The following is a 20,889-nucleotide window of genomic DNA, read 5'->3' on the forward strand; positions in this document are numbered from 1 at the left end:
GATAAGGACTCCTTTGTAATTATTTCTTTCTTCTTATCTCAAGGAGTTGAAATTCACATTGAACCCACTTGCGGGATAAGCAATAGGGGGCGCTTCCTTTTGAAATCTTATCCCGCACGACTAAGTTATTTGGGGTCAGCACTTAAGTGATCATTTAGAACACCTAGAAAACTTCATGGGTTAAGTGGTCGTGCAAGGGGCCTTCCTAGGAAATAAAGGACTTAAGACCCGAGGTTTTTTAGCAATACTTAAGTCCCCTTTGTCACTTTAGAAATTCATATTCTCTTAAGCTCTGTCAGCCATCTCAGCTATCTCTGCGAGATAATCCTCTATTGTATATTTCCCTTGTCTTATTTATCCCATGATGTCATTTACCCCTTCTTCTATCCTTGCCGGATAAACTTTTGTGTGTTTTACCTTGAAAGCCTTATCCCGCATTGCTCCTAGCCTTCCACCTGCAATCTATTTTCCTTAATGTTCTTATCATCTGTGGGATAAGCCTTTGAACTAGCTTTGTCTTATCCTGTAGTACTCCTTTATCCCTGCTGGAATGCGTGGGATAAACTTTTCCTTATTTCCAGCTTATAACTCTTATCCTGCAGCCATCTCCGAATGAGAGGAACACATCGCGAGATAAGACTTCCTCTTCTTTCCTTTAACACTCTTATCCTTCGGTGCACCTTTGAGTCTTACCCATTGATCTTTCATTCATCTTTGTTGTGGATCTCTACTCGCCGCAAGATAAGCCCTTTTACCCTTTTCTTAGTTATTTTCTTATCCTGTGACTCTTTTCTTATCCCTGGGGGAACGCGCAAGATAAGAAAAGCATATCATCCTTCTTTGTTGACTTGTCCTATGTTGCTGTGTAATGCTATTATGATAACTTGGAGACCCTACGAGATAAGATTTCCCCTTTGTGCCTAAGATAACCCTTATCCTGTGGGCCTCTCACAATGCTCCTGGATCATTGCGGAATAGGCCTCTACTGCTTGTTTCTTTTAGTTGCTCCTTATCCCACGTTGCTTCTTTGCTCACCTTGCAGTTGTCACGGGATAACCATTCCTTTGTAATTCTTTCATTCTTCTTATCTTGCGGTGCCAGATCATTGATACAAATGTCTAGTGGGATAAGATGCACTCTTTGGAAACTATCATTTCCTTATCCCGTGAGTTTGAAAATCACATTGAAACACCCATCAGGAAAATGGACAAGGGACGCTTTCTTTGTAAATATTATCCTGTGTGACCGAGTCACTTGGGGTCAGCACTTAGGTGATCAATTTGAATTTTTACATATAACTATAATATCCCGTAGGTCGATTTGAATTTGAAATTACTCTACAAAGCAAAAGACTTCAAAAAACTTCATTCCCGCAAGGCAAACCAAAAGACTTCAAAAAGCTCCATTCCTGCCAAGCAGGAGAGGATCGAATTCATAGACAGTGGTGAATGAAGAGTTCATTCGCACGTAGGAGAGGAGATTCGCAGGTAGAGGAAATTAGTTTACAGGTGAGCAATCACTTAGCTTCATCTTATGTGCATTTCAAACATAATCAGAATTACTTGTTTCCCTTTTCAATGATCTTCTAGGGTTTTTTAGGGACTTGTTCTTGGTATTGCAAGGGTTTGTATGCTTTATGAAGGCTTTGAAGGATGTTCTTTGAATGTTGGGATCATTTATATGCATGCTTCCTTGGAATCAAGGATGTCAGTCATTGGGTACATAATCGCCTCATAGACAAAACCATCACACCAGTGCCTATCCCCACCCAAAATAGCCCTGGCCAGATGCCACATCGCATCCCAAGTGAGCTCATCACAGTCAAAAAGTCTCTTGCATTGCTATTGAAATGTCTCCTCTGCACATAGGCAGATCAACCCAAAGTGATGGACCATTTTCCCTCAATTCTCCTCCTACATTAATTGCTTGATATGCCTTTCTATTTAACCTCAACCTTATGATTTCTTGTTCTTATCGAACATCAAGCTCTATCTAAAAGAGAAATAAATCTAATATCCCATGAGAACCAAATCCATCTTTGGATTTGAAGCGTCCTAATCTCTTGCCACCTTCTCCCAATGTCCCTTCATTCACGATAATCAAAGCCTTATTTTCGTCTATCATGATCACCTCTGTCACTTTATATCTAAATTTGTGGTTTGGAATCCAGATCAATACCCTCCCTTAGTCGTGCCTATCCAATGCCTTCTTTTTTCTGCCTCTATGAGGCTTCATAGTTGTCCACTAGAATCTATTACAAATCCTCACTTGGGATTTCCTCAAAAACCTGGTCATCCTTTGTCCTTAAATTTATTCCCACATTTGCCATGTAATTTGTAGCCATGTTCGCCTTCCTGAAAAACATGTTCGACCTTGTAGTCAGGAACTTTATTTAAAGCATCCATAATGTCCCTCAGAGTCCTATGTATTTTCCAATTTGGTGTGGCACCATTCTTAATAGCATTGATAAGTATCTATGCATCACCTTCTATCGGTATAGAGTTCAAACCCTTCTCTACACATTGTCTGAGTCCTCTAGCAATATAGTAGCTATAGATGTTGCTAGGCAAAGGTATATACGGGCCTATAAGATTCCTACAAAGCTAGGGTCAAGTGTTGAAACAAACAAAGCCAATATAGACTCGATTAGTTTCTATGATGGTGATGGAATGCAATGATGGTGATGGAATGCCATGACAATCAAATTACTATGGATTGTCATGGCATTCCATCACCATGAGAACACATTTCTTTGAGACATTTTTTTCAAACAGTTTGTTGCCTTGTCTATTCAAGGTAGTGAACCATTTGATTGACCTTCATATAAGATGTAAGCTAACATAAGATAAATGAATTACATATACAGGAACCTTAACCCCTTTGACTAGGATCCTGCACGGTCTACATAACAGCAAGGTGATGATTCTTCTCATGGATCGGCAGGTATAAGTCAATACACACTATAGAAACCATTTATTATTTGCTTTCTTTCTCTTTACACCCATCTTGGAGTGGTTTAATAATAAGCTAGGTTTTAGCCACTATATTTTGTCAAAACTTTGATTTTTTTTCTCACCTAAACCACCTTGACATCCAAATGATATAGCTCATTCCAAGTAATCTCATATGCGGGCTCAACAATAGGGAGAATTCTCAAGAATGGAAAATTATTCAGTGATCCTTGACCTTATCTGGAGCATTAGATAGTAGGACACCTCAAACATGCATAAAAACTTGGAAATATGTCTTGATTTTAATGATTTATGAAAAACCATAAGTGAAATAGACAAGAAATTGATAACCTAATGACATTTGCTAGCATATACCAGTGTCTTACTCCATTGGGCTCTGAGTTTCTGAAATATCACTGAAACTTGACAGAAATTTATCTAATAGCTAGTTAAATCCTAAGCAATACCGCCTTATAGTAGCATTTTATTTGCAATTTCTTACCCGAACTACTTATCAAATCTTAGTACAAGCTTTATCCCTCTATAATCTCATTCAAGCATTTTAACCCCTTGGGCTAAAGCATGAAATGAAAAATTATATACATCATAACAATGCAATAAGAAAATGAAACCCTTGATTCCATTAACTCAAAAGAAGATAAAATCATACATAGGAGAGTAAGGATTTTGAAATTATATTTGTATTAACTTCAAAAGCTATCTTCTATCAAATAACCAAATACATTTCATTTACAGAAGAACCCATTTGAAATTTAAAACTGATGATTATCTTCTATTTTGCTCTGCAAAATGACATTATAATTCTTTGCTATTTACTCATGACTTCTCAAAACTGGAACCAAATCCTACAAAACGGACCTACACAAGAGACCCTATTCAGAGATTTTGGAACCCTTTCTAATGGTCTTGATTTCCCTTTTATAGAAAATAAGGGAGCAAAAAGCTTGAGGCTAAGAGACACATGTCATCAAGAATAAACAAGCCAAGAAAGCCATATGCAATTCTGTTACAAAATATTCCTTAAAACTACCCATACACTGGCACCCGTGATAAAACAAAATCACAATTTGTAACTGAACATTGGTAGAAACAAAAGTGCTTGAGCCGTGCCATTATCATCCCGATGTCTTCAATCGGACTATGAGATGCTTTGTTCTGTCCTACATAGCATTTCCCTTCTTGGAAGGGAAACTGGATCCTGGCCAGAAGTTAAATAACCACCAAACTAGAGGAAGATCTCCAACCTTTATGCCCAGAATCAAAGAAAGTGGAAGGAGAAGCTTATAGGGAAACATAATATGTTGGGGAAGGGTTGCAGCTTCCATGTCATCACAGAGATAATTGGTTGTCTCCCCCCACTCAAACAAATTCTTCTTTCATTCCCCTGTGGGCTCCTTCCTCAAACCCCTTGCCAGCTAGTGGCAGAGTAGAAGCAGGGGATGTATCATGAGTGGCTTTTTCTAATAAGAAATGGCTTTCACACCCCCTCTGACAATCCTTCAAACTTTCACAACCCCTCTAACAATAAGAAAACTCACACAAGAGAAAGAACATCCATCCGGTATCAACAAGTACACAACAACTCCATGCACAATACTTCTCAAACATCATCTTCTTCAGTGATGAAAACCCGCTCTTCAGAAATAAAAGAGGCTTCTTGTCTCTTCTACCAACTGAACTACCACCTTATTATATTTATAATCAAAATCACTTCACTTGGCAGTGTCTGTTCATGCAAAAACAATCTTCCTAAATTCTTGCTTCTATCTATTCACCATGCCAGTTGTGAACTAGGGAAATCATGCATGTCAGACCCAGGACACCGACGAATTCCATCTTTTTCACAAGGAAAATCAATCCACTACTTTTCTGTCAAGATTCACCTTACATGGATGATTTTGTTTTGATCTTCTTGTCCTGGGACTGTGCAACTTTGCTTCAGAATTCTTTTAAAACACCAGATTATCCTCTTTTAGATCTTCTCAAAGTTTGAAGGATTGTCAGAGGGGGCGTGAAGGCTTTTTTGACTTTATCCCTCCGTGAGAATCCCTGACAACAAGAAACCTCTGATTTTACCGAGAAATTTGTGATCTTTCATTTCCAACTTAGAGGTTATCCAGATTCTCTTATGCCTCTGAAACTATTGTCTTTGCTTGTCAAGTCAATTTCAACTCAATACAAACCTTCAGAAAACTAGCCTTCTGAAATGAGTCGGCATCCAATTGTCCTACCTTGTCACTATTTTCTCCAAGTTGACAAGCTTGCACTCTGTCCATTCTACCTTTCCTGCACAAATAACATACCATACCTTTACAACGCCCTTATAAAAATTGTTTGAAACTCCATCATAGATCCTATCCATCTCGGCAAATCAAACTTTCATCATCGGTCAATCTGACACTGACCTTCCATGTGGCAAACGGGTCCAATCCAAAGTAGGACTTGGCATAGCTAACTCACCGCTTACTTCACCTTGGTCAACAACCCCACCATCGGCTTTTCCTCTCTCAATAATAATCGACCCTCTCCCAACTATCTCTCTCATTTGATGGAGTGCAAGTACCACCAAATAGGTATTTGTCAAATGTGTCTTCCTCGACCGAGGGAAATTCAGGAAGAGAAGAGGAAAGCGAGACATGTAGTAGGTCTAAAAGAGGGAGATCAACTAGAGGTCAAAAGATTATAAGAAAATTCCATAAACGCATGGAATTGTTTCTTGCTCAAGGGGGGTCATGTTCTTATGATGACAAGAGCATAGGCAACATCGAGGTGCCCTTGAGGTACAAACATTTATAGAAACAATGGATACCCAAGGAACTTCTTCCAATAAACACTGATTTTTGTGTTAACAGGAGGATATATCACATAGCACCATCATCATTACATGGTTTGGGCCTATTTTCCATGGATGGCATAAAGGTCTATTACAACAAAGTTGTTGAATTGATGGAGTATAGCGGACCCTATTACAATTACAAAATTTAGATGCAGCTGGTTCTATATACATGAAGTATGCGTAAGTATGCACTGTCAGCAAATTATATACAACTAAAATATAATGATCAAAGTAAAAGAGTGGCTATGTACATTGACAGAAGGCCAAAAGCAACAGGGAATATTGCAGGTTTTATAAACAGTACACGACCTATGTCAACTTATAGGCAATCCAATTGCATATTCAAGGCGCGCGAGGGAAACCGTGTATTCGTATGTGCAATAAAATCAATGTGCAGGGGAAGAGATACTAATCAATTACAATTTGAATCGCATAGATACAAACAAAGTTACTATCGTGGGGGTGGTGCATACTTATATATACCATTTAAACTAACCTCCAATTAATGACTCCAATATATCATTTTATTATTGAAGCAGTCACCGATGAGGAGGGACCTCAAGAAGATCAATCCAAACCGGTCAGCAAGAGTAAACACATCAAAAACACACAGACATGATGGAGGCAATGCAGAACAAATAATTTTCTTGCTTGAAATTTGATTACATCCTACCGGTAACAACTGGGTTACAACATACCGGCATGCAAGTCTAGTAGAATAGGTCACACTGGGACCTTGAATCGAAAGATCTATCTTCTAGGCATAGTCTATCTATCTAATACTTCTTCAATTTCCAATTGATTGCAATCTAAAGCATGATTACAAATATATATATCGATCCAAAGGATCTGGTCAACCCAAAAAGGATCAAAACCCGAAGAACAAGACCTAACGTGCAAAATGAACAAGGTCGGCTTCTACCAAGAGATTCCTCCAGAAAATCCAAAGGATGAAATGTAGAAGGTCGACCACATGCCAAGAAACATCGAGATCAACATCCAAGGCTCTGCAAGCTTCGGAATAGGTTTCGGTAGATCACCAGAATAGGTCTCAAGCAACCGGTAACAAGAAACTATCATGGAAACCAGTAGCGATATCTTGCTGGAAAGAGATCCAAATGAGATGCGGCTTGAAAGCAAAAAAACATGATCAATTCTTCAAGTAGAATCCAACTCCACAGGATCCGGTGAGTCGAAATCAGGACACAGAAAGGAAAACTAAAAATGCAAATAGGAAACAAAACAGAAAAGAAAATGTTTTGGGTTGATGCAAGATTGTTGTGAACCGGGGATGCTTCTGCATCAATTATTAAGTTTTTTTGGTAAGTCTATTGGTTTCATTTCGGTAATGTTTTTTTATATTTATTTTTTGTCATAGCACGACATTGATCCGACACATAGCACAGACTGGGATGTCGCTCTGGGCACTTCTACCGAGCAAGTAAACCTCATTGTAATTGTAAAAACTAGATACAAGCAAAATGTTATATTATTATGTTCTTTTCTTTAGGGTCTTGGATTAATTTTGATAATGTTACTAATATTCTTCTCACAAATGGATGTTCGAGGAAAGGCACTTGTAGTAGCTGAAAACATCGATACAGAGGTGGACTCACTATTATGCGACGATGACATTGCATATTCCACAAACCTTGCTGAAATGATAAGAAAGACGCAAAAAAAAAATTAATAAATAAATTCTTAAATTGTCATTCATAGTCCCTCAAACTTATGAGATATAAGAGAGGGTGAAACAGTTGACATAGAGAGCACAAAACTTGCAAGTAAGCAGTAATGAAATCTTTAATTATAATATAAGTCCATTCATGGTTTATATTTTATACTCTTTTATGTCATGAACTAAAATACGTACATGTTATTTTTACAGGAATTTTTGTGTCCTCATGACACTAGTGGCCATGATCAGGGTACTCCAGGTAGTTCAGGTGATGACCATGTTCTGTGCATACACCAGCTCATATTTTTACATGATCATGTCCTTCTATTAATGTGTTATTGCTCTTATATTTATTGTATTGTATATTTAATGTATTAATCTTTAGGTGTTGTCCATGTGCCTTTGCATTCACCACGTCATTCAACCTCATCCTCGGCACCTATATTGCCGACTGCAATGTCGGCAACATGCAACATGCAGTCATCAGGTATTGCACCAACCTGTGCAACAAGACATGCACCCGAGGATGTAGAGGCCACTAGTGGTGATATTTTAGTAACATTTCCTGTATCTTCTCATATTACTAGTACGGGAACGTTGTCAGTCACATTTGTGGTGACCGGTGATCTTGTTCCCATAAAGATAGAGAAGGTTTTAGGTACTTTAAATAATTATTATATATAGTCCAATTGTAATTTACTTATTGATCACTCATTTTGGACTAATGATCCCATGATTTTTTTGCAGGCGGTGATTTGTTTTTATAAACATCTAAATGATATTACATTGGACATCTTCGGGCCCACCATACATACATGGTGGAATGCCCAAAATCAATAGTTAAAAGATGAACTCATAAACCGTTTGGTTGTGTTGTTCGGAAATGACACATTTTGGACTAATGATCCCATGATTTTTTTGCAGGCGGTGATTTGTTTTTATAAACATCTAAATGATATTACATTGGACATCTTCGGGCCCACCATACATACATGGTGGAATGCCCAAAATCAATAGTTAAAAGATGAACTCATAAACCGTTTGGTTGTGTTGTTCGGAAATGACACATTCAACAAAAGCAATGTCCTTCAGAAAGTTGGCACATATCTAAAGTATGTGAGGGACCAATATAGGACACATTTAGAGAAGAATAGAAAGTACGAGCATCCCCCCATGATTCTAGAGAGGGAGTGGAAGGACCTGGTTTCAAATGGAAAGGAGAAAGATGAAAAGAGAAAAGGACATACACCACCCGGCAAAGGAAGGTATGTGATACTATTAACAATGTAATTATGTACTAATTACTCTTTATATTTATATAATCTAACATAATTCAAACTTTTCATAGGTTTCCCGACACATCGAAGGCAACTAAGGCTAGAATAGAAAGTCACAGGCAACACAAACTTGGCTCTGGTGGTTATATGAAAGTTGTCACACGAATTGTAAGTATCAATAAATGAAATATTGCATCAAAATAATAAATTGCAAACAATTATTTTTAATCAAACAATAGAAGCAAAATTCATGATATTAAGCAAAAATGCAGGGCTCTGAATTCAATAGAGCGCCCACAGAAGATGACATGAAAATTGCCTTCCAGCAAGGCTATGGAGCCATGGCTTAACGCCTAGGAGAATTGAGTGGGAAAACAAAAGACTCTAATGCATCTGTCACATAAGTAAATAGCCTAAATGAAAATTATTTAAAATTGTATACTTGAGCAATAATCTATTCGATGTTAATTTCCAACATAAAGTGACTATATTTATTTTAAATAAGCAAGCAATGATAACAATGCACATGGCATTGGAATGTAGCTTGCTAAGGGTGGAACACAACTTGCTCATGATGAAGGTTGTGGTGTGCATCCCGGTACTGGAGGTATTCATGTGCTATACAAAAAAATTTATGTAATTATTAATACAATTAAACATCTTTAATTTAAATTGGTGTAGTAATTAATGTAACCTTTTTTTTTTAAATTTTCGAGCATGTAGAGCGTGGTGAACAAGTGGAGCATGATCGGGGTAGACAACATCAGGAATGTGATGTGACCCCATCACATAGAGAGGACCATTGTTATTCCTTTAAACGAATTTAATTGCAATTGGTGTATTGATTAATGTAACCTTCAATATGTTTCAACTCCTGAGGATTTAGAGGGTGTTCAGCATGTTGAGGATGAGGCTAGACAAAATGACCACGAAGATGATGTGGCCCCATCAAGTAAAGAGCACCGCTGTAATGTTCTTTACATTAATGAAATACTTGTAACAATAATAAAAAAATATTATGAATTTAACCCATTTCTTTTTTATTGCAGCGGAGACCCCTTTGCCTAGGCATCCTCGTCATGAGTACAGGACTAAGCATACATTAAGATCACGAGCAGAGGGCACAACTGAAGAGGGGAAAAATGATGAAGAAAACGATGCTCCACTTAGTGTTTACTTAGCTTCAAAAAAAATGATTGTAATCGTATTATTTGTTAATGAATGAATTTTATGTGTTAATGCATGTAATTATTTGTCAATGAATGTTAATGAATGTTGATGAATGTTACGTGTTAATGAATGTTATGTGTTAATGAATGTTATGTGATAATGAATGAATGTTATATTTTATTAATGGATGAAACAATGAATGAATGTTATATGTTAACGGGGAATTTAGAGTAGGGGGAAGGGTCAAATGAGCTTCCACCTTCACATGGTTGGACCTATTAAGTAGAGAATATTAAACTATTCTTGAAACAAAGAGAAGCTCAATAAGGTAATGCACTTTTCATTATTTCATTATGCTCCACTATTAATCTTATTGAATAATATGTATTGAATCTTAATTGCAGGGTCCAATAGAGCCAACACGAACAACAACACAAGAAGTTACTTAGTGGAGACCATCAAAGGTAAGGTCCTTGATTAAGATTTTGTTGTTTATATTCATATTGTTGATTACAGAAAATAGATTTTGTTGTTTATATTCATATTGTTGATTACATAGGCAAATATTCATTTAACTTTTTAAAAGGGCAGTCACCAAATACACCAAATAGTTGTGTAAGTCTGAGATCAAAGATTAGCAATTAGGAGTCACCAAATACACCAAATAGTTGTCTAAACAAGGGCTAGAACCCACTATGAAATATAGTTTATACGTGTCCTTGAACTGGGAACTTCAACATTTTAATGGACTAAATAGGGCACTGCCTTAAAAAATGAGTCGCCTTCACATGAAATTGGTCTAAGGTAGAAATAATGGTAAAAGGAACATCTAAGCTTTTAAATTCAACTTTAACTTGAGGGTGATGGAACCAATGGTGGGACAAGTGAAACCATCATGCACCTTAATCAAGACTTCGGATTTATCGTAATTGTCTTGGTTCTATGTTGAGGCTTTGAACTATCAATGTAGCTTGATCTTTGACATTTTGTGACAATGGTGACCGATACTCTTGATAGTCTATATAACTGTGAATTGTCCTTTTGTTTAAATGATGTTACTATTTTGACTGTGTATTGTAGGTCTATCAAACTTTGGGACTATCAAATATTTATTCATATTGCTGCTACGACACTATCATGTTCTCATTCATCTAAACCTTGTACCCCTTTAACCCTTAATCATTGTAACTACCTTTGGCCCTTTTGGCATTGGATCAAATCCTTACTTGGGTAAAGTTGTTAACTGCTTCTACTCTTTGTCATTAACTTGCTACAATTTTTTCTTATCCAATCCTTGTATATGAACATCTTTGCTTATGGACTATGAGAGGTCACTTTGTGGTTTGAGATCTTTATAATCTTAGTGTGTTACTATGATTGTAATCTCTGCATCCTTTAACCCTTCATGACCTTGTACGTCATCTCTGACCTATAACTAGTCATTTTACTTTAGTAGAATGCATAATGGCTACCTATCTTCATCAGGGCTTTGCATGTTACTTCTGTCATTTTCCTCACTCTCATATCCATGCTTTATCAAGGTCTTTATTACCCAAATAGTCTCTCTTGGTTGTGTTTGTATATTGTTAGACTATATGGGATTGTTGATTTTGTATATTATTAGAATGTATAGTTTACCATAATTATTTAGTCATTGAGGTAAGGAGTTATATAGGGGTAGTTCAATATTTGAGAAAGCTTATCAAATCATATTCCATATTTTCAATGCTCTATATTCGTTGATGGCAACTTCTTCTTTTTTTTAAATATAGCTTGTTCATCAAAATTCCGACGGACATGCCCAACATAGGCTCCGACAAGAGTGTTGTATTTGCAATGAAATATTACATCGTAGACACAGCACTCTTGTCGGAGCTTCTTTGCATTTGTTGTCAAAATTTCAACAAAAAAGGACACTATATTTTGACAGGAATGTTGTATTTGCGACAAAAAATTTCGTTGCAGGTGCACCATTCCCGTCGAAGCTTCCTTGCATTTGTTGTTGGAATTCTGAGAAAAAAGGGCACTATGCTCTAGCAGGAATGTTGTACCTGCGACAAAAAAATTTGTTACAGGAGCACCATTCTTGTCAGAGCATAATGCCCTTTTTTGTCGGAATTCCGACGAAAAACCTAATGCATGGTTCATCGAAAGATTGGCTACTTCATCGGAATTCCAACAAATTAGACCACCACATTATGTATCAACTTTCGACAAAGAAGGCATTCGAATTCTGTCGAGCATTTATCCGTCGAATAACCCGACAAAATTTTAGTGACGAAAAAATTTTCGCCGTTTCGTCAGATCTACGACAATAATATGTCGGAATTACGATGATAGTTCGTCGGAAAATGACCTCAAATGTGTTAGTGTACCTCAAGAGTTTGGCCAAAGATCCCATAGACTTGTTATTTTATGGAAACATATATTTATTATTATTTGTTGTAGAAATGACACTTAATTGTATATATTTTGTTTTGTATGTATTTTGTCTTTGTGTAATTGTGACACTTGCTAGTTATAATTAAGTTTCATTATCTTGGTACCCTCTTTATGTCCTTTTTACAATATGCTTCTAGAGATCTAAATTCTCACTATGCCCAACTAAACCCATATTAGGATTCAATTTGATAATGTTAAAATTTTCTCGAGTCCCAACTCTTTTGTAACTTTAGGCCTCATTTTCACCATTATAGGTAATCAATCTGATAGATCTTCAAGTCATTCCCTGTTTATCACAATTACCTAAGTGTTGTTGTTCTTCACCCTCAATGTATCTAAGTCTAGGTGTTTTTAGTCATTTTTTGATCTTCTACAAAATTGTTGACTTTTAGTGGAATTTTTTACATTCCCTACCAGGTATATCAATTATATCTTTTTATTTCTCTTCCTATTTTTCATTAACAATATTTTGATATGTCCGGACATGTTTTTCCTCCCATACCCTCATCCACTTCTAGATCATTTCCCAATATGTTCCCTTATCCCTACTTCAAATGTTTGTATGACCTCAATGTTTATCTAGATAGAATTCCTTTCACTCCTCACCCTGACATCCCATCCTTCTTTTCTTTCATTTCCTAGATTCATTCTAATTATCCTTTTTCGAACTTCTTCACATTGTCAAACATTCAAACTTAATCCACTTCTCTTGTTAACTTTTCATTATTTTCCCTATTGTATTTTCTTTTTTTGTTTTGGATCTTAACCAAACTTCTATACCTTTTTCATCATATTCAATTCTCACCTCTAATTTCACATTAAAATTCCAAAAGCTTACATCATTTCACTTTTCCCAACATGTCTTAATTCTCTCCTTGTGGAATTTTATTGGACACTTAGTCTTCCACCAAATGTATAGTGTAAATGTGCACTTTTGTATCAAATCCTAATAAAATCTTCTAGTTCTTGTTGTTATCATTTATTCTTGTGCAACGTCCAACAAAAATTCTAGGCATCTAGTTCTCCCCCTAGACATCCCATCTTAATGTCCATTCCCACAAGTTTTTTCAACAATTCCCCATATTGGCTCCTTTCTTTATTTCACCTTCTATAGAGTTTTGATGGAATTTTGGAAATAAAATTTAAAATATATGTTTCCATTTCAACACCCACTTCCCATGTTCATCTTGCATTAAAATCTCATACCTCCTATTCCTCCAACCTAGTGTTCTTCAATTCCAATAGTGTCAAGATCACGTCTACCACTCCCCTACACTTGCAAAAATAATGACATGTAATCCTTGTCTTATCTATCACACTTTTGAAAGGTTTTGAAACTAGCTAATGTGCCAAAAAGTAAGGTAGAAAAGACATTTAAGATTTGTGAACCTCCAAAAATACTAACAAGCTTTGTGACGAGTCCAAAGTTTTGGCTAAGAGATCACCAAGTAAAAAAGTCGTGAGTTTATGAGTTCATAAAATCATTTAAGCCCTACCAAGTTTTAGGATGCTTAAAAGTAACATTTTAAATGGTTTTTAGACCTTTTAAAATGCTATTAGAGTTTGGTGTGGCTCTAAAGTACTAAATTCCCTCCTTTAACCTGTTTTGCCATATTTCAAGTGTCTAGTTCTAATGTCAAAATTTGAAACGAAATCCCAAATTTTCCTTTCTAACCTCCATTACCTTATTAGGAGTTTAGATGGTGCCCTAAACTTGCTAGATCTTTCTAGAAGTGACATTAATTTTTGGCATAGCTCCTATAACCACCAGATTGGTCATTCCTACATGTAAATACGTATGTATCCCAATGTTGTGGATTTGAGTTCAAAAACAATGGTGGGTGATGAAAAACGTCACAATTCCATGAACATGGTAGTTAAAGTTCCTAACCATTTTACTAGATTTAATGGGACGTAAAATTGGCTTATACACCATATTAATGACATCTAGTTATTAGTGAATTACCACAAGGATTCAATGAACAAACCAATCATTGTGAATAGTAGTTCATTTTCCTAATGATGATCATTTTTCCATTCACATTCAATTGCAAGCATCAAACAATTTGTAGGGTTGCAAATCTTGTACATCCAATAGCTTGTTGAGTTGGTCATTTTGTAAATCACAAAAGAGAGAGCTTATTTGTAGCATATATTTGTAACTCAATGCCTCATTAGTGGAAAAATTCCAAATGGTGAATTATGATAACATTTCAGCTTAGGAGTTTGCCTTACCATATTTTACTAGCATTAATGTAATGAGAATTTGGTGTCACGATATTTTAAAATTCATTGTAAATATTATTTGTAATAGTATTTTCCTTACTACAAGTTTGGACTCAATCATGCAATGTCATTTCTTTATTCCTTTCCCTTTTCTCTTAATCCTATTTGACCTATTATTAATAATTGATTTGAGAAATCTTTGTGTGGATCCTCAATTATGAAAATTTCCCAACTATTATCTTCTATTACTATTTGTGTCCCTATAATGTCTTTTAGTTGATAAAATACTAGATTAAGTCTAAGTCATTAGGTTGTGTGTTCAAATGTACAAGTGTGTGCAAATTGTTGGAGTTGTCAAAGTTACAATGCTTGCATACAAATCTTCCCACATCTACTTTCATTTCTTTATTATTAAACTGGTGGACTTCCTCTATGCATATTAGACTTTTGGACTTCCTTCTCCCATCATGTCATCCTTCTGAAGTCTAATTTTCTTTTATGCTTATCATCCCATTGAACTTTTCCCTTCATGAGTATATTCTTCTCGATCCCCTCGATTCCAACTCCCTAACCATTTATACTAAAATTTCCTTTTATTGAAGTTGGTCCTTTGAACTTCTCTTTCCTTGTATACCTATCATAGGGTATGCTTGATGCCTAACTCCTAACCCACAATTCCCAACAAGTCTTAAACTCCCACATTTTTTGTAGTTTCACCTCACCTACCTCCTCATACACCTACAAGACTAGTTGTTTACGAGGTTTGACATCATAATACTTCAAATTAGGTTTATCTCACCCAAAATTATTGTTCAACAAAAGGGCACATATTCGCATGCCACTCACAATAATAGATAAAAAGGTTACCAAAAATGCTAAAATAAACCTCATGGATCTTTACAATTGCTAGATCAAATCTAATAGCACCCAAAAATTATTTTTAATTCAAACACATGTAGATTTGAAGAAAATAAAATATATTAATTTCCTTGAATTACATTTAATACAGTTGTTAAGAGTTTTTTAGAGCACATCTTCTTCATGTCATCCCTTGGCTATGTATGTAGTACATTCATAGGATTTCCCACACTATTTATATATAGATCTTTAGGCACCATTAATGTCATAATAATATATCTTTGAATAAGTTCATCCATGATGCCCATGTGGATTTTCAACATGATTTCAAATGAAAATAGAAATGCATGAGCAATAGTGGGTAGGGGATGATAGGTTTTCACATGCCATACAAGTTATACTTGTGCTCTCTAACACACATTATGTATCCTATATAACACATCCTAGTGTGAAGAAGATGCATTTTGACCTTTGGAAATCGTATTATTGGGAAATTACGAGGTACAACATTATTGATTTTTTCTTGTTGCCTTGAGTTTCAAAGAGTGGAGGAAAATCCCTATTATATTGCAAGATTACTATATTTATATTATTTTTGAGTTAAGGTGGGACATTATATTAATGAATTTTATAATTTATTTCTCATATCTTCCATCATAGTAATGGTTAACATAATTACAAAATTCACCCATGGGAACATTGTGTATAATGCTAGATTAGTGGTCTACATGGAGGGTTTCTCCCATTTGCAAGGAGTTCCTCATAATGTTATTATAGATCATAATAACATGTTAATTTTTTTTTAGAGATGTCATTACAACATTTATTGGGCATTGAGCTCAAATTTAGATTCACCTACTAACAATAGTTAGACTAAGTGATTGAATAAAATATTAGAAGATGTGCTTTAAATGTATGTGATGGACCAACAATCAGGTGGGAGGACTATTTATATCTTGTTAACTTTGTATTTAATAATAAACACCATAGCTCCATAGGAAACACACCATCTTAAGTCCTATATAGTCAACCATGCATGAGTCCCTCAAGTTGAAATAGGATCAAGGATGTAGTTTACATTCAAGAATATTTGTTAGTTTCGTAGGGTCACTAAAAGTACATTTGACTCTTAAGAGATTGAATTTGCACTTATCTATTATTGATTTAAAAAATGAGTGGAACTTTATAAGAGCCTACTTTCTATAGAAAAGGTGCTAAGTTTGCACTTTGTTTATTGAATCATTTGATATTGTGAAGTAGATATGTTTAGTTGCTTATCAATTTGGTTTTCTCCCTAGCATATCATGTATCCATGATGTTTTCATATTTGTATTTTGAGATAGAACATCCTATATGTCAAACATGATTTATTGGGGTGAATTATAGACATAGTTAGGTAGACATTTATGCTTGGAACCCATGCATAATTTATAACATTAGAGCTCTAGCCTTTATGGTCGAGACTTTTTCAACTTATGGTATTGTAGGATAGACAAAATAAATGGCACCCGTTATTTATAATATCACATAATAGTATATAGTAGGATAAACTTTATGGTCAAGACTTGTTTCAAGTTAGGTTCAAGATATTATTTATCATTTATAATTAAAAAATAGGACTTTGAGATTGCTAGGAGAATGGCATCTATTATCCTAAAAAGTCATACAAGTTTTCCACCTCCTTAAGAAACTCCTTGTTGACGATAGTAAAATATTGCCCCTTGTGTGCGGATGATTCTTCTTCCTCCATGGAAAACATCTCAAGCTTCCTCTCATCCTTCCTAATGGTGAAGGTATTCTTATGCCCATCACACACTTCAACCTACACAACATGCACATCATTCTCTAGGTGGCATTGCTCTTGTGTGACATCTAGGGACTCAGACATGGTAACCTACTTTCACATATCTAAAGAGAATCCCAATGAAGCCTTTTCCATGGCCCTATCTTTTTCCTCCACCTCAATTAAATATTTTATCATGATTCACACTCTATGTGGCTCCATTGGCTACTTCACACAAAAGTATGCCTTCCTACAATCAATTTGATCCTTTCATCCTTTCTTGTATTATTCTTGTGTATGATCATTTATTTGTAAAACAACTTGTCATTTTTCTTGAGTGATAACTAGAAGGCTTCCTTAATTATCCAAAGAATAAGTAAGCACATCTTATCTTGGATTCAGATGCACATCTATTCACATACCTAGACACTTTATATTTTTTCCCACATGATCAACACATAGTCAACAAAAGCTTCCACTTGATTTTAGCCAAAATGTGATCCCACTACAAAAAATTGCACTTATCCTTCCAAAAATAACTCTTCTATATCAAGTCCCACCACCTATATGCATTTTCAAACTTGTACTAGAATTCTTGATTCTTTGCAAGCCATCAACTTCATCAAACTTTGAAAACCTCTTCAAATTGTTAATCAAATCAATCAACTCTTATCAATCTAAGTTATTTAAGCTTTTTGAGTGGCTTAGGAGATCAAACCTCAACTTGCTTCTAACCTTTCGGAAGATGAAAGTAAATATTTTCTTTGTTATGATGTTCTCAACATGGTCTCCATCCATGACACATCATGAGCTCTATTATTATCATTGATGTCCTTAGTCACCACAATACCTCTTATTTATGTAGTTTCAATGACCTCATGCTAAGCTTAAATAAATATACCAAATATATAGCATGAGCCACTTACTAGTCTCTTTAGCCTGCTCTTCTTACTTTATAAGCAATCTTCTATTCTCATACAATGTGAAAACTTCACACAAATGCTTAGCTTAATAAAACTCTTGCAAGCTCATCTCTAAGACTCAACAACTTACTTCAATACCAAACTAGTGCAATAGCATTCATGGGTTGAATGAATCATTGAATTGGCATGCAAAGAACAAATTAGAAGCAAAATAAGAAGAACAATGCAAATTAAACAAGAAAGCATTGAAAATTATATACTAGATGCCAAAATGTGAAACCCTAACACATTATACTAATCGATCCCTTTGAGAGATATGTTTGCAAATATAATCAACCATAAGCTCTATCCAAAACATAATTTTCTTGCCAAAAGAATCTTAACCCTGAAATGATCAAGGCATCTCCTAATATAGCAGCATAAACAACTCGATTTGCCATGTAGCATTGAATAAGGTCATAATCATAAGTGCTCAGTCAAGAGGAAATCCAATCAACAAGGTGTTGTCTACAATAAGAATTTTTCATTTCTTAATAAAATTGAATATATATCCATTCGACCTTCCACAACTAATAGGCCATCAAAAACTCTAATTGATGACATCTAACAAATGCATTATGACAAAATGACTACCTTTAAAAATCTAACAAGTGCCTTGGTACCTCATGAAGCACAAGGCTCTTTGTTGATATAGGTGTATAAAAAGGAACCCTATTCCAATGAGCATAGGTTATGTGAGACACCACAACTACTCAACATAAACAATATAAGAGTTTGATTTAAGCTTGTGCACAAACAAAGTACCACAACACAAAACATGTTTAAGATAAACTCACACTAAGAACTACAGACAGTTTTTTTGGGTGATGCAAGGTTATTCAAACCCAACAATTTACCTAAATCAAATTTCAAATTTTGAGATCTTTTAAAGTGTATATATGGTTGACCACTTTGATTTGTTCATTTGTCTATTATTAGAAAAATACTTAATACCAAAATTTGATGTACAATCTATTCCAAAACCATTCCCAAAAAAAATTTTAAAATAATGTTTTAATGACTTTCTATCTTGACATTGTCCTCCTAAAAAGAATTGACATCTCAAATCAATTGACACCTTAATTGTACCTTTTATGTTTGAAATAAATATAACTCAAATGTTGAGACTAAAGTATGGTACTCTTCTATGGTTTAAATCCTAATACTCACACCATGCACTTCTTTGTCCTTTGTGCACACCCTCCTTTTAAAAATAATAATTAAAAAAATGTACTACCTTTCTTTTACAAGAAAAAATGTTATTGTATTTCAAAAACTGATAGGTACTAATTACTTAATTTATTTTAATCATTAAAGATTTCAGTAAAATATTGACATTTGTTTACTGTTCTTTATTTAACAATAAATTTAATTGTTGTAAGATCAAAGAAATTCAATTATTGTAAGTGATAAGACAATCAATATTGGGGTTCTACATACTATAATTAATCATAATATATAAATTATGAAATCCCTTCTCAATAAATGTTGATATCATTTTCATACATCTGAAACTTGGTTTAATGGCAACGTTCATGTTGTAGTCATTCATTCAGATGATGCTGAGTTCAAATCTACAAAAAAAAAAAACCTTTTAATCACAAGTGAAATAATTCGACACTTACCAATTAAACATTACTCTAGATAATATATTTAAACCTTGAACCTTAGTTACAACTTAGGTAGTAATTCTTATTCGCTGTAATTACAACTAGAACCTCACTTACAACTTAGGTAGTAATTCTTATTCGCTTTAATTACAACTAGCTAAAGTTTACACCTAACATTATTGTTTGACATTAAGACATATTCTGAAGTCCAAGAGTAATAACTATGATTTGTGTAAATACAAACAAAACTAGAAAACTCTATTTATCACACTTGGTAAGATGCAAGTGTACATTAAAAAAATTAATAAATAAATAACCTATTAATTAGTGATGCCTTAGGCCACGGTACCATGCAGCTGCTAATATTGTTTTACCTCCACCGCTGAAATTTTTGAAGTGTCCTTTGTGGAGTTAGTTGTCACATAACTATTTTATTTTACTGTTTATTTTAAACTTATATTTTGAATATAAAAAATGAACCATATGAATAGCATTAATAACGAAAACTTTGAAGGTAAGAATTAGAAAGGAAAAATTGGAGGACATTTTCATAATGCAATTGCCACATAACTTTAGGCCTTGTCAATCCCCTGACCACGCCCCTCTCATTTCCCTCAAAAATTGGGGAGAAAAATAAAAGCAATAAGCTACCTCCAAAAAACTCAGGAAAGAACCTAAGACCCTATTAATTGAGTGTGACACGGAGGACAATGTGACCCCTCGAAGGTCCAACAAATTTGTTGGTAAACCTCGTATGAAACAAATTGTTGAGGAAGAACTATACCAATGAGGGTGAGGAAGATTCTGAGAAGGCAGAAAGTGATAAGGCTGAAGATGATATGGAGGTCACGAAGGGCTCGGAGTCTTCCAAGCTGGATACCAACGCCCCTGACTCAGAGATTGTTAAGGATGATAATAAGAACATCTCCCCTTCTTCTGCCACTCCCCACTCCCCACCCCCCCACCCCCCCACCCCCCGCATAATCAGATCTCTGAGGAGGACGGAAGGAAGTCTGAGGGCGGTCAGACTGTTGTTGAAGGTGGAGAGAAGGAGGAGGTGGTGCATTGTGCAGGA

This window comes from Cryptomeria japonica, chromosome 7 (genome assembly GCF_030272615.1).
Source record: "Cryptomeria japonica chromosome 7, Sugi_1.0, whole genome shotgun sequence".
Classification (NCBI taxonomy): domain Eukaryota; kingdom Viridiplantae; phylum Streptophyta; class Pinopsida; order Cupressales; family Cupressaceae; genus Cryptomeria; species Cryptomeria japonica.